At 42.5% G+C, this 12,917-nt stretch overlaps 1 long non-coding RNA gene across 1 annotated transcript; it reads right to left on the bottom strand.

Moving 5' to 3' along the window:
• Positions 1-3,386: 3,386 nt before the first annotated feature.
• LOC133913150 (uncharacterized) lies at positions 3,387-10,364 on the bottom strand. The gene is made up of 2 exons (XR_009908997.1): positions 10,140-10,364; positions 3,387-3,616 (listed from the first exon to the last, which is right to left on the bottom strand). It is a non-coding gene; the product is annotated as an uncharacterized LOC133913150 (long non-coding RNA).
• Between the last annotated feature and the right edge of the window lie 2,553 nt (positions 10,365-12,917).

Below are 12,917 nucleotides of genomic sequence, written 5' to 3'. Positions count from 1 at the left end.
TGACACAAGTAATTTACAAATTGAGGGTAAGGTTTTGGTGGCTAAACCACATGACAATTGACAGTGACAAAAAAAAAAAACACTGAAGCGCGTCACCTAGTGAAGTAGTAAAGTTGAAGAAAGCACGACATCACTACACTACATATGCAGCCACTTAACAATCCCAATGTACCACAACGGTACTTGTATGTAAACAGAGATCATACCTATGGAGTAATTTGCTACTTGTATGTATGCAGAAATTTGCTATTGCTGGGCAAACCATCCGTAATCACTCATGATGGATTTTGAAACAAAAACGAGCATGTTGCCCGTATTGGACACTTGTGCAAACAACAGTAGCAGATCATGTTCTTTGTACCACTCTGCCGTAAGTAACTCATCGTTGGCACCAACACAAGTATGAAATGCTGGGAGGCGAGCACCGCCTGCAAAAGTGATAAATTACAAAGTCTGCGTCAACAAAAGATTTTAAAATCTCCAGCAACCATATCAAGCATACTTTATAGTGTGGACAGCATGGCATTGCATTATCTTGCAACACCAACCAAAACTGCTCGTCTGCTTGATAATGTTGAAATTACATGGGAAAACAATTTAATCTGAAACTCACGGCATTTCGAAATCGTGTGCGCCCTTTTTACACTCAATAGAACTCTACAGAACTAGTTTTGCAGTTAACTGCCGGTTGCCGTAATCTTGCAAACAACTATCAAGTAAATCATTTTAGAGGACACAAGCAGCAGGTAAAAGGTGGTGTAGACTACATCCAAATTCAATCAATTTCAGCTGCACCAAAACAACTCGGCCAAATCGGATGCAAAAGGCAAGTCTTTAGTTACCTCTATTCACAGAGGAGCTGCATCGTGGTCCCATATGGCGGCGCTGAGCGAGCGCAACGGGCCAAAGACCTTGAACTTGGGCCGAGTAACCGAGGACGATGGGATGGTGGTCAAGCATGGGGGCACACGCAACAAGGAGCTGCGATTCAGAAGCGTGTTCGGGAGCTGGCTCATCTGTGCTGAACCCTCTCACCATTGAACACCATCGAGTCTCGACATTAAGGCACCCTACTGCCGTCGAAGGCAGAGAAGGGGAGGACGGAGTGGACCATGGATGGATTAGGGATGGCAACGGATCGGATCAGGTAGGGGGTTCAACCAAAACCCACCCGTTACGAAACCCAAAATTAAAAACTCGACCTGCATCCGAATTCCTAATCAGGTGGAAATGTGTCCTACACCCAAACCCGGCGGGGACCCAAAACCTGCCGGGGACCTGTCGGGTCTAGAAACATAAACACTGGATACAACAGAATAACAATACTTCAATAGCTCATAAAAGCAAATAGCTGATCAGAATAGCTTATTTATGTTGTACCTGTAAAACTGGATACAAGAGTACCTGTAACATGTTGTATTTCTGTCATTTTGTGAGCAACATGTTGCTCACTATCACAGTTTCACTAGTTGGCATGGTGCAATATCAATGGATACACTGAAACAACATTACAAATATTGATATTTTAAATACAACATAGTAGATCACTAGCTCAGGTGGTAGCTGCTCAGAAATCAGAATGTTCAATTGTTCAGTAGGACTAGGACAATAGTTCATACAAATTCAGCTCAGACTAACAGACTGCTTAGTTCATACTTCGTACAACCAAAAGAAACACAAATATTTGGGGAAAATATTTGGGTTCAAACAGACAAACACCATACAGTCAAGACAAACACATATTTGGAGATCAGAGCCTGAAATAAAAGTCGAAGACATTACACAAGAACCTGGAATTGGCTTGTGAACTCATCAACTATTCAACCACTGTTGACTCAACATCATCCTAGCAAAAACGAGCAAAGATATTTCATCATATATTGAACATGAATAAAGGAGGCATACAAATTACAATGGTACCGGTAGCATGTTTTAGAAGGCATACAAATTACAAATTACAAAAGTATCTGGCTGCAAATTCTTTTCATAGCATGCACTGAAAGATGCTAAGAGAAAACAGAAAATAAAGGACTACTGGAGGGAACAAATGGATAACACAACCTAAACCCTCGCTGTCAGCTCAATTAGACAGAAAGCCATGAAACAGAGGAACAAATAGCTGTTATACAAAGGAACAAATAGCACTCAAATTTGTTGTTACAAACTTATGTCTGACTGAACTTAACTGAACTGAACTGAAATTTTCTATACACGAAAATATGTCCCAGCACCTACAATCCTCTCCCAAATCCTTCTCTGTCCCTCTCAAACCGACAAACCCTCTTATTATTCACAACAATTACCCATCAATCCACATACCAAATGCTCCAAAGGTCCAGTCATCAACTTCCATCACTTGATTTCACAGTATCTAACCACGAAAAACAGCATAAAGATCAGCCAATCAATCGGATCTGAGGCTTACCGTGGACGTCGAGGCCAAAGGGGCGGCGTATCGCCGTGGAGCCGTGGACGGGATGGCGAGGCTGAAGAGGACATGTGCCGACATGGACAGTACGACAAGGCTGAAGAAGCGGCATGCTGGCATGGACATGGTGAGGCTAAAGGGACAGGCGGGCCGCTGGTGGCGTGCCAGCGTGGACGGGACGGAGACGCCTCTGGGCCGGTGGCGGCGACATTCTAGGCTTTTGGCGAGTGGCGTCGTGGCGATACTGCAGATCTGCAAAGAGTGAATGGAGAGACTGCCGACCACTAGAGCAGAGAGCAGATCAATAGAGAGTTGTGAGTGTTGGTGGTGGCGAATGGCGAGGGCATCAGTCGTCAGGGGAATGGATAAGGTCTAGCCGTCTAGGGTTAGCAAGGGTTATGAGTAGCATATCTTGCGTGCGTTGTGCGTTCAGCATGTGGGCTACTTGGTGCATGAACTTAGGTGCCCACGAGTTAACCACAGGGAAATACAAAACCCATGCCCGCACCTGCTACAGGTTGGGTACCTGACCCACTAGAACCATGAGTGGGATTTTGAACCAAAACCCACACCCGTGGGGACCCGAACACACGGGTCTGGCTGCCATCCCTAGGATGGATGCATACGTGAATGAAAGGAGGAGAAGCAGTTGAGGATAGCCACGAGTAGGGGTAGGTGTGACTGAGAGATCCTCTTCCAGCACCGGTCATGGAGGAGGAGGGGGTGGCGGCGTCGACCATGAGTGAGACTGAGTCGTGTGCGAGCGAGCGAGCAAGACGGTGGAGGAGTCCCCGATCTGTGTGGAGCGTATTTTCTATGTGGGGACAGCGTGGGTCGGGCCATAGATATTGTAACACCCTAGGAACCACACAAGCCTAGGATGCTACTAAACTACTCCACAAACACACCGAACTAGTAAAAATTTAGTAGCAACTCTTCAGAATAAAGACTATGCAGAAGCAACCAACAGACACTTTTTTTAATAAACCAGCAAACTAACACTTAAACATCCTAGCAATAAAAGAACAAGAGCTTAATTGCTCTAGGGAATTATTAAAACTATCAAGCAACGACACCATCAACTATTACTTTATTATTACAACACCACTCTAAATTATTTGTGATGGTGCAAAAGTGGATGATGTGTTGCTAACTCATTCCTTCCTTGCTCGCTTTCAGAAGAACAACCTGGAGAGGGTGAAATGCAAGGGTGAGATTGAAAAATCTCGGCAAGTAAACTGATTTTACCAACCTATTTAAACCACGGTATTTAAAGCGTCAATTTATTACTTTAATAGGTATAAAAATATTAACATTACCGAACATATTCTTTTCTTTTTTAAGAAATTTCAATAGTTACTTCTAAAAAAAATCAATAATAACATGTCCATAGTGAACTTGATTGTAACATAAGACAGATAAAGAAACTATATATATTCCATATGACAAGATATCAACAACATACTTCAACTTCTAAGAGATAAATAGGACCTACAGTGAAATATCAAAATCTAAGTCATCACAAATAGCTGACCATTTTACAACAATGACCCACTCATAACGACATATCTTCTGTAGTTAATAAGATTACTCAAACATCTGCATACACTTCACCATAATCAAATTGTATATGATATATTATTGCAATGCAATATGATACACATGAATACTATGCAATGCAAATCTACATAAGACGTCAATATCTTCATAAATCCGCAAAGCATATAACAATGGACATATACGGAGAAGCACCGCTTCTCATATCAACTTCCAATGAAACTTTCAATATATCCAAATATTCAATTCCATATAGCAATACATATGGATGCAATGACATATCTTCTTTTACATCGCACCCCTCTTTGGGAACATATGATGTGTACTAGTACGGTCGTAACCATAGGTTCAAGATATAACTTCCAATACAATGCAATGCCACAAAATGAATATCATCTTCATAAATCCAGATATCCATGCAATGACATGTTTTCTTTTACATCGTACCCCTCCTTGGGAACGTACGAAGCGTACCGGTACGGTTGCAACTATAAGATCATGACATAACTTCCAATGCATATGTAAATGTAATGTAGTGCAAATGATGCACTTCAAATGCTATCTGGCATTCACATATACCACACACTTCAATATGCATAACATAAATATGATATATCACATACAACAACATATAAACATGTGCCACCGATATCAACATATAAGTGAAACTTCAAAGGTAAATAACATGGGTCATCATCTTTCGTATATAGTAGCATATATAACATACTTCTATTGGACTAAGAGACACTCATATGGATGACTGTTCCCATGGAATCCATCAACAAGTTAAGTGTTACATTTATAATAGCTCCTGTTTTCACTTCTTTCATCTATCACATTATGTGTATGATAACAAGATTGCATTAACAAATCTTCTTATGGCAATTAAAATAGTGAATATAGGAACTTCCTTTAGACAACTATCGAATGCTATAAAGATATAGGTACAGCCTACATCTATAAATGAGATAAACTACATGTCAAACTTTCTACCTTCCATTTAGCATGATTTACGAAACCTCACTTCTCTAACCCAATAAAGGCCATATCACGACGGCTCTATCATCATCTACATATCCCCAATAATTCCAACCATTGGAAAACATAAGATGTGGGTTTGCTACAAACGACTAAATCCCATCATCAGTTTCCTTTCTACCGCACTACATTCCTCATATATGTAATCAATGAGGATTTCAAAAATACATCATTGGCAGACCCTAGCACAATTAATTTACGATGCATAAGACATTTGAGGATTTCAAAATTTCCCAAAAGTATAACCATGTGAACAACTCATTCTTTCTAAAACACACAAGCACCATACTATTATCCTACTCACATGGCCAACATAAAGGCATAAATCTCCATGAGTAACATAAAGCAAGAACTTCAACATATAAGACATTTAGGGCTGTCACGGCCCAGAGTTTCTAAAACATGTAATTAAGTGCTAATGGGCATCATTAGCATCATTTGTTTTGTTTTGAGCAGTGTAGACATGCGATGTGAATTAAACCGAATTTGGTTAAACCAGGTTTAACTGATGCGTTGTAAAGCATCTCCCAAAAATTCTATGGAACATAGGGCCGGTGACAATTTTAGAAATTAGTAGATGCCAGGAGGAGAATATAAATGAATTTTCCCAAATTTTTGGGGATTATTTTAAAGGCATAAAAATCAACACAAGTTAGAAAAGCTTGCCTCTTTGGAGAATTTTTATTTGAAATTGGTGCAAGCTTTTTGGGTCGAACAAGGTAAAATGAATTATTTATGATTTATAGAAGCCAACAAAATTTGTTCCGCGAATTTTAGGCCACAGTAAGACCTCTAGTTTGATAACCAAAGTGGTGAAGATATTTCTTTGCCGGTTACTGTTCATGCGGGACCCACTCGTCATCCTCCCTCCTCACCCAGCCGCGCTGCTTCCAGAGGGCGGCGCCAGCTTTGTTGACTTCCACGGCCGGCAAACCCAACACGCCGTCGAGTCACCGGCCGAGCCTTCGAGTGGAAGCATCGTCGGCCTTACCTCCCCCTTGGACGCTCTCTCGTGGTTTCTCTCCTCTCTCTCTCCCTCCCTTGCTCTCCCTGTCGCCCAGCACACCACAGAGCAGAGCAGCCTTGCGCCACGCCGCCGGCCAAATCCGACGCAGCACCGGCAAGCTCCCTCGAGCTCGAGCCGCGAGAAGCGCTAAGGAGGATCGTCGAAGCCTCTCCAACTAATTCCCGCGCGAATCCCCTCCCCTCTCGGTCGGATTTGGCGAGCTCATGCCGTCTTCCTCGGCGCCGGCGGCCTCCTTCCGCACCTCACCGTCGAGCTGCCTCGTTGCTGCTTCTTCGGCCCATTGAAGCGCTCGGTGAGCTTTCCGTCCCCCTTTTGAGTCTTGTGCGCGCGCTGGATTCCATTTGGCCCGTCGCCGGCGTCGTTCTCCGCGGGAACCAGCCGCCGCCTTGCCATGGCGGTCGCCGTCGGCCTAATTTCCGTCGGGCCCGTCGCGAACTAGCTACGCCCTTAGAACAGCATGCTTGCGTAGAAGCTATAGGAGTCCCCGGCCGAATCAGTTGCGCCGCTGTTCGTCGTCGGCACGTTGAAACCGAGCCGCCGTCGTGCTTGTTCCGCCGTGCGTCGCCGCTCGCTGTCCTCCGATCGTCTCCGCTGGTGCTGTTGATGCCCTCGGCCGGCCGAAGTTCGCCGCCGGTGAAGTCAGACCGTGTCGCCGGCACTGTGCAGCCCTGCCCCGGTCAATTTTGACCCAGGTCAAACCCGCCGGGCCCACTGTCAGCCTCAGTGGCTAGCCGGCCGGGTGTGCAAAGAGTATTGCGGGCATTTTTAATAATCGGGAAACTCCAGAAAATACGAACTAGAATATTTGTTCAATGTTAAATCGGCTGGAATTTGTAAAATACATAGAAAATCGAATATATGTCCAAAAATTATGAAAACTAATTTTGTTGGCCTTGTATTATCATACTCTGCACATGAAAAATACTAGGTGTTATGAAATATATAATTAAATTTATTCAATTAATGAAATGTGTTTAATCTTCAATAATTCATAAACAATTTTTGATAAGTCCAAAATTGGTAAATCCAATTTTGTTAATCTTGTTAAATTATGCCATGTTCATTAAAAATGCTAGGGTTTATGAAATGCTTACTGAGGATTAATGAGTTATCAAAATGGTTTCAATCTTTAAACATTTCATAATTGGTTGGTCCATAAATCGAATTGTGTAAATCCTATTAGTGGGTTCCCTGTTCACTTAAAAGAGTTACCCTCATGTTAAGTATAGTTAGTTTTCTTTTAGGTTTAAGCTTAGAGTTAAGCTTAATCAATCTAGGAAGTTGTTAAATGTTAAACAATAATTCAAATAAGGAAATCCTTAAGGCTTTTAACTCATGGCATAAGTGCATTGCATCTCCACTGTTGTCTTACAGTGAAGCATCTTTCATTGCATGTCATTCATATTCATTATATTGCACGCGTGATTCTTTTAGGGAACTTCGACCCGTTGAACGAGGCGAAAGAGTCTGTCCCCGGAGGTTCCCGCAGTGGTGATCGTGACTCGGGTAGCTGTGAGCAGCAGCTAGGGCAGCAAGGCAAGCATCGTTCATATTGCACCGTGTCTACTTTAAAATCTAATATGTTATCTACGCTTATGTATACATTGCATGTGTCGGGTACCGAGTTGGGTAGAACCTATGCCGATGCATTCTCCCATTTCGATCACGTGTCATGTGTTATTCCTTGGAGCCTAGTGGTGTCGTCGCGGTCTAATTTTAGTTCGCTATGCTTAGTGGTACTTAGGCTTTCCGGTAGAAGTCGACGACGGCGTCCACCGTTGTCGTGAGCCTAGGGCTTGTTACTTGTTCACACTCGTGGTTGTGTTGATGATGAGTCGGTTGATGAGTGGTGAGTTGAGACGAGGTGTGGGCGGTGTTAGGGGTGTCATCTGCTCACGAGGAGTCCTCAGGCAGTTCGGGGAGGGAACCCGGACACCGTAGACCGCTTATACCGGTTAAGCACCGACCGTCAGTGTAGTCGGCTTTAGCACTTACCTTACTCACCACATGCTGATATAATGGTAGGCGAGCTGATTACCTTCGTAGACGTGGTCATGTGGGCCTCGTCATAGACGGTGTGAGTCCGGTTTGAGTCCGGGCTTTTAGCGGTATTAGTTTGCTCGGGGAGTAGTTCTAATACCACCGTGCCGAGCTATGGTTGATCCACATGGTTGGGCCTGGTTGGGAAAGGTTGTCACGGGTACCCCCTTGTGTGCATCTTAGCGGGTGGCACAAGCCGTATGGTCCCTGTGTCGTGTGGGTCCAGGAGTATCCCCCTGCAGGGTGTATAATCAGTTCGAATTGCTGCGCTCTCGGTCATGAGCATCGCTATCGCTTATCTCCACCGAGCGATCATGTTTTGGTCGTAGAGTTTCGATGTGGGTTGTGGCATGGTTGGTTTGGGTGGTTTGGTCGGTATGTGGTCGGTGGTTTGGTGGTAATGGTTTACTTTATACACTTGTTGTTTACCTATCTATTGTGGTCAGTTGGTTGGTAGAGTTTGAGTCGGTGGTTGGTTAAGTCAGTTGCTTACACCTAGAGTCTAGGTTGCTTACTGCTTAATGAACTTAAACATGTCTTAATCCTTGCTACAGCTTTAAATGCATGATCCTTGAAGTCGAGAATATATATACTTATCCTGTGTAAGACTTGCTAGTACCTTCGTACTAAGGGGTGCTGCCCTTAAGTTGCTTTCAGGTTCACAGGTTAGCGAGGAAGAGGCAGTGTTCGGCTACTTTGTGCCTGCCGATCAGGGTGGCGGGCAGGAGTAGCACCTTCTACTCCGAACTCTGGCGCTTTTTGGTATGGAGCCTAAGGGCATACGGCTCCATACTCTTTTGTTGTATAGGTTTTTCTTCCGCTGCATAGTTGTTGTTGTTCCTCTTTTGTTGTAAATTGTGGAAACAGTTGCATGTTTAATAATTGTAATCCAGTTTAATTATTTGCTCTTTGTTAAACTGTGTTGTGATATTTGAGTTGGAAGGCATGTGTTCCGATCCTGGGCACAAAACACGTGCCGGGACTACCGGAATGGTATTCTGGTTAATCGTCGAGGTTGTGATTATGAATAATAATCCTCCTGATGATTAATTAGAATACTATTTGGACGGTTCCTCACAAGGGCATACCTTGACCTAAATCATATCATAACATGAATGAAGCATCATTTAGATAGGTTATATAAGTTTGGTGTTTGTATTGAAATTTAATATTTAGGCAGAATAAATATCAAGTTAAAACTGTAGCAACCATCGCTACGTTTACTTTCCTTCAACCGGCAATAACGGCGAACTTCAAGTGAGACGAAGCACCATCACCTAAACACAACCATATCTCAGAACCAACACTACTCATAACATGCAAATACAGAATACAAAGTGCTCCTACGCCCAAAACTCTCAATCAAGCAAAATCGACAAAAACAGCTTTCTGATAGACAACACATTCTGACAAGCAAAACTTTCTGACAGACAAACTTTCTGATAGACAAAGCTTTCAGTAGCTTAACTTTTCATAACCTACAACTTTGTAGTTGTATCTTGTTAGGTTTGAGGTCATAAAGATGCCCTAATTCGTATCTAAACCTCGACTGAACTTTCTGATAGACAAAACTAATAGTCCATTTTGAACAGCAATATTTGTAGTTCTACTTATCCAAAAATTGCGTTTTTTACCAATCTTGAAAGCTTATGAAACATTATACACCTTTGCTTCACATTGGAAAAACTGGTTCGGCTCTTAAGGGGTCCAAAACTGAATATATCTATTACTGTCAAATCTGTGATAGTCAACTTCAAACCACGATAATCCATAATTCCTTTGACAAAAAATTCTGAATTTTTGACAGTGGATAAATCATAAAAAACCCTACGAAAAACTTTCTAGTTGGATAATTTATTTCGGCCTCTAACATGCCCTAATCTGCCACCGAACCGGGACTGCCCGATCTGCGTTTTCAGCAACATGAGCAGCGACAAAAATGACATATCGACGTCATAATCCTTAGATTCCCCAAGATAAACCATATCTAAAACCATAAATAAACAGGGAAACTCAAATAAAAGGCATCTCGCCTTGATTTTGTCCAACCTAGGGCTAGGAGTCCACCTCCTTTCTTCTCTCTCCCTTCCCTCTCCTTCTCTTCTCTCCTTGCTGCACCTTGTCTTCTCCTCCCTCTCCTTCTCCTCTCCTTTGGACTGCAGCAGGGGGAAGGGGGAGTAGCAGCAACCACAGGCAGTAGTAGGCAGCAGCAAGGGGAGGGCCATGGTAGTAGCAACAAGGGGATAAGGAGGTAGGGTGTATGTGATCGACTGGATCTTTTAGGCCAACCTAGTTGGCCCACACATCCTTTTTTTTTATTACAGATACCCATCACCAAGGTTTCCAAATATGCCCTCTAGTTGGTCCGTGAGTTGTTTCCCTATGGGCTCACTCCTTGGAAAAAAGGTCGGATCCCAGGGGGATTTGGGCCTTCCAAACAGTCTTAGTTGTTGTGGAACCTTGAGAAATTCGAATCACATTATATTTGTGACATTGCACATAACCTGCAAATATTCCATCCAGAAGGACTCATCAGATGAGAAACATATGGGCTTGCGGAGTTCCTTCTGCAACTACAATTAATGTATCTAACGATGCTGCCATGTTCTCCAGCTCATTGCCACCAGGTCTTCCATTTGGAAAATGTGTGCAAATGTGCTTCTCTTTTAACCGGTGGTTACTTCCCACACAGGAACTCACGTGTGTTTCATGCAGTACTGGGTAAAGAAAGGGAGCACCTTGCTTGACCAATGGATGATATGTTTCCAACAGGAAAACAGCTGGGCACTTACAACAGAGTGACATATACCATGGATGATGTGGCCCAACATTTGATTGGAAACCTTTTACCTGATGATGAAGAAGAGCTCCTTGCTGGAGTAATTAATGATTTTGACCATGTTAAATTGCAAAAACAGGCTGAGAAATTGGAAGAATATGATGTTTTCCATAATAGTGAGGGTATGGAGCTGGATGTTGACCCTCTAGAAACCATCACCTTTGGTACGGCAAGAGCTAGTGTCATCAATGGTACTGGAAGCGGAAGCAGTCAATACAGTCTCCAAAGTGGTATTGGGACAGTGACTGGGGAGCATCCATTTGGTGAACACCCCTCTAGAACTTTGTTTGTGAGAAACATCAACGGTAATGTTGAAGACTCGGAGTTGCGCTCATTGTTTGAGGTATATGCATTTCCATGCAGATTTTAGTCTGTTGTTGCTTGCTCTTCTGCATGATAACTAGATACAGTCATACAGATAAATTCTCCAGTAGGACCTTCTTAAATCCTGGATAACTGATATATTACATGCTATCTTTGTCCTATTTTAAGCCGCATGACTATATTTTTGTCTTCCAGAATGCATTTTACTTATTAGTGTCAGTAACTTCTGGCACATGAAATTACTTAAGAAATGCATAATGCAAAATTACTTAAGAAAATTGTTTTTTCTTCACATGAAATCCTTGGAAACTTCATTGTTGTGAGTCTTCTGTTGTTATCAACAGACAATTACGTGAAAAAAGGCTATGGGTGACGGGTGATAACCGTCATAGGTGACAGGTCCCGCACCCATCATTCTGAACGCGTCACTGATGATTAGTCATAACTGATAGGTAAGAGCCCATCACCAATGAGGTCATAGGTGATGGATCGTAATTATGACCCATCACTGACGTATGTCTCCCATATGCTGGGGAGAAAGACATAAATGACGGATAACCTCTTCACTGATCACTTATGTTAATGTTACCCATCACATGTGTAGGTTACACTATAGGATTGTCCTATTTTCTGGCTGCATCCTGGAGTATAGCCAGGATTTAGCAGCCGTCTTCTCCTTACAAACAATAGCAATGTATCCATATTCACATCGATAAACACACTTATATAAGAACTTACTTCATCATAGAATCGCAAATGTTACAAAATTCCAATAAATTCATCACAGAATCGCAAAGGTTACAAAATTCCAATCAATTCATATTACATAAGACCTTACAACCTAGGGTTTTTATAGAACAACTTGTCGTGTGGGTTGATGACTAGAAAAATCCAATAGTTTTTTACTACTAGAAGACATAATGAACTCGGTGATCTGTTGTCGAATCTCCAGGAGTGCAGTGTTGTCGAAAAAACAAGCTGAAAAATTCTACATAATAATTAAACTAATTACTGAAATTAGTTACAAATAAAATTGTATTGAACTTACATCGGGGGATTTCATTTCCTTTGCTCGGATCATGAGGAGCATGTTCCACGCAACATAGAATGCGCAGGCATTGCCCGGTCATTGTTTTTTTAGAACTGCCTGGTGATTGTTTGTGGCACCGCTGAAAAGAAAATTTATTGTTAGATCAAAAGGAAAAAAAGAAGCAAAAAAGATGATTTGGTAATCTATTTCGTAGCATTTATCGTGAATCCGGTCTTGTGTGTCAGTCTGTGGTCGTCTTTCACGTTGTAGTCATGATCAGCTTGAAGGTAGTTATCAAAAGCCCTGCATAAAGAGGGATTGATTAACGAACATATGAATGTTAGAAAAGTTAAATATGTAAACTAAGCTAGGAAGAACTTAAGCGTCGAGGAGTCCTTTTACAGTGTTGTAATCACGCTCTCTAGGTTTGTCTTTTGGTGCTAACGATCTTGATGAGTTGAGGTACCACACCAAATTCCACTTGAGGCAAATGACCAGTAAGACCCACTGGCCACCGGTGTTGTGGGCACCTACAGGTAGTCTATTTTGGGATATTGTTACATCACCCTTGCCACATAGTCCACAGCATAGTCTATGAAGTTGGATGATCGAGATTGTAATGGCCTCAAGGTCA

The sequence above is a fragment of the Phragmites australis genome, chromosome 1 (assembly GCF_958298935.1).
Source record: "Phragmites australis chromosome 1, lpPhrAust1.1, whole genome shotgun sequence".
In the NCBI taxonomy this organism is placed as follows: domain Eukaryota; kingdom Viridiplantae; phylum Streptophyta; class Magnoliopsida; order Poales; family Poaceae; genus Phragmites; species Phragmites australis.
The sequence above is the reverse complement of the archived record's forward strand: the minus strand, read 5'-3'. Positions and strand labels throughout refer to the sequence as shown.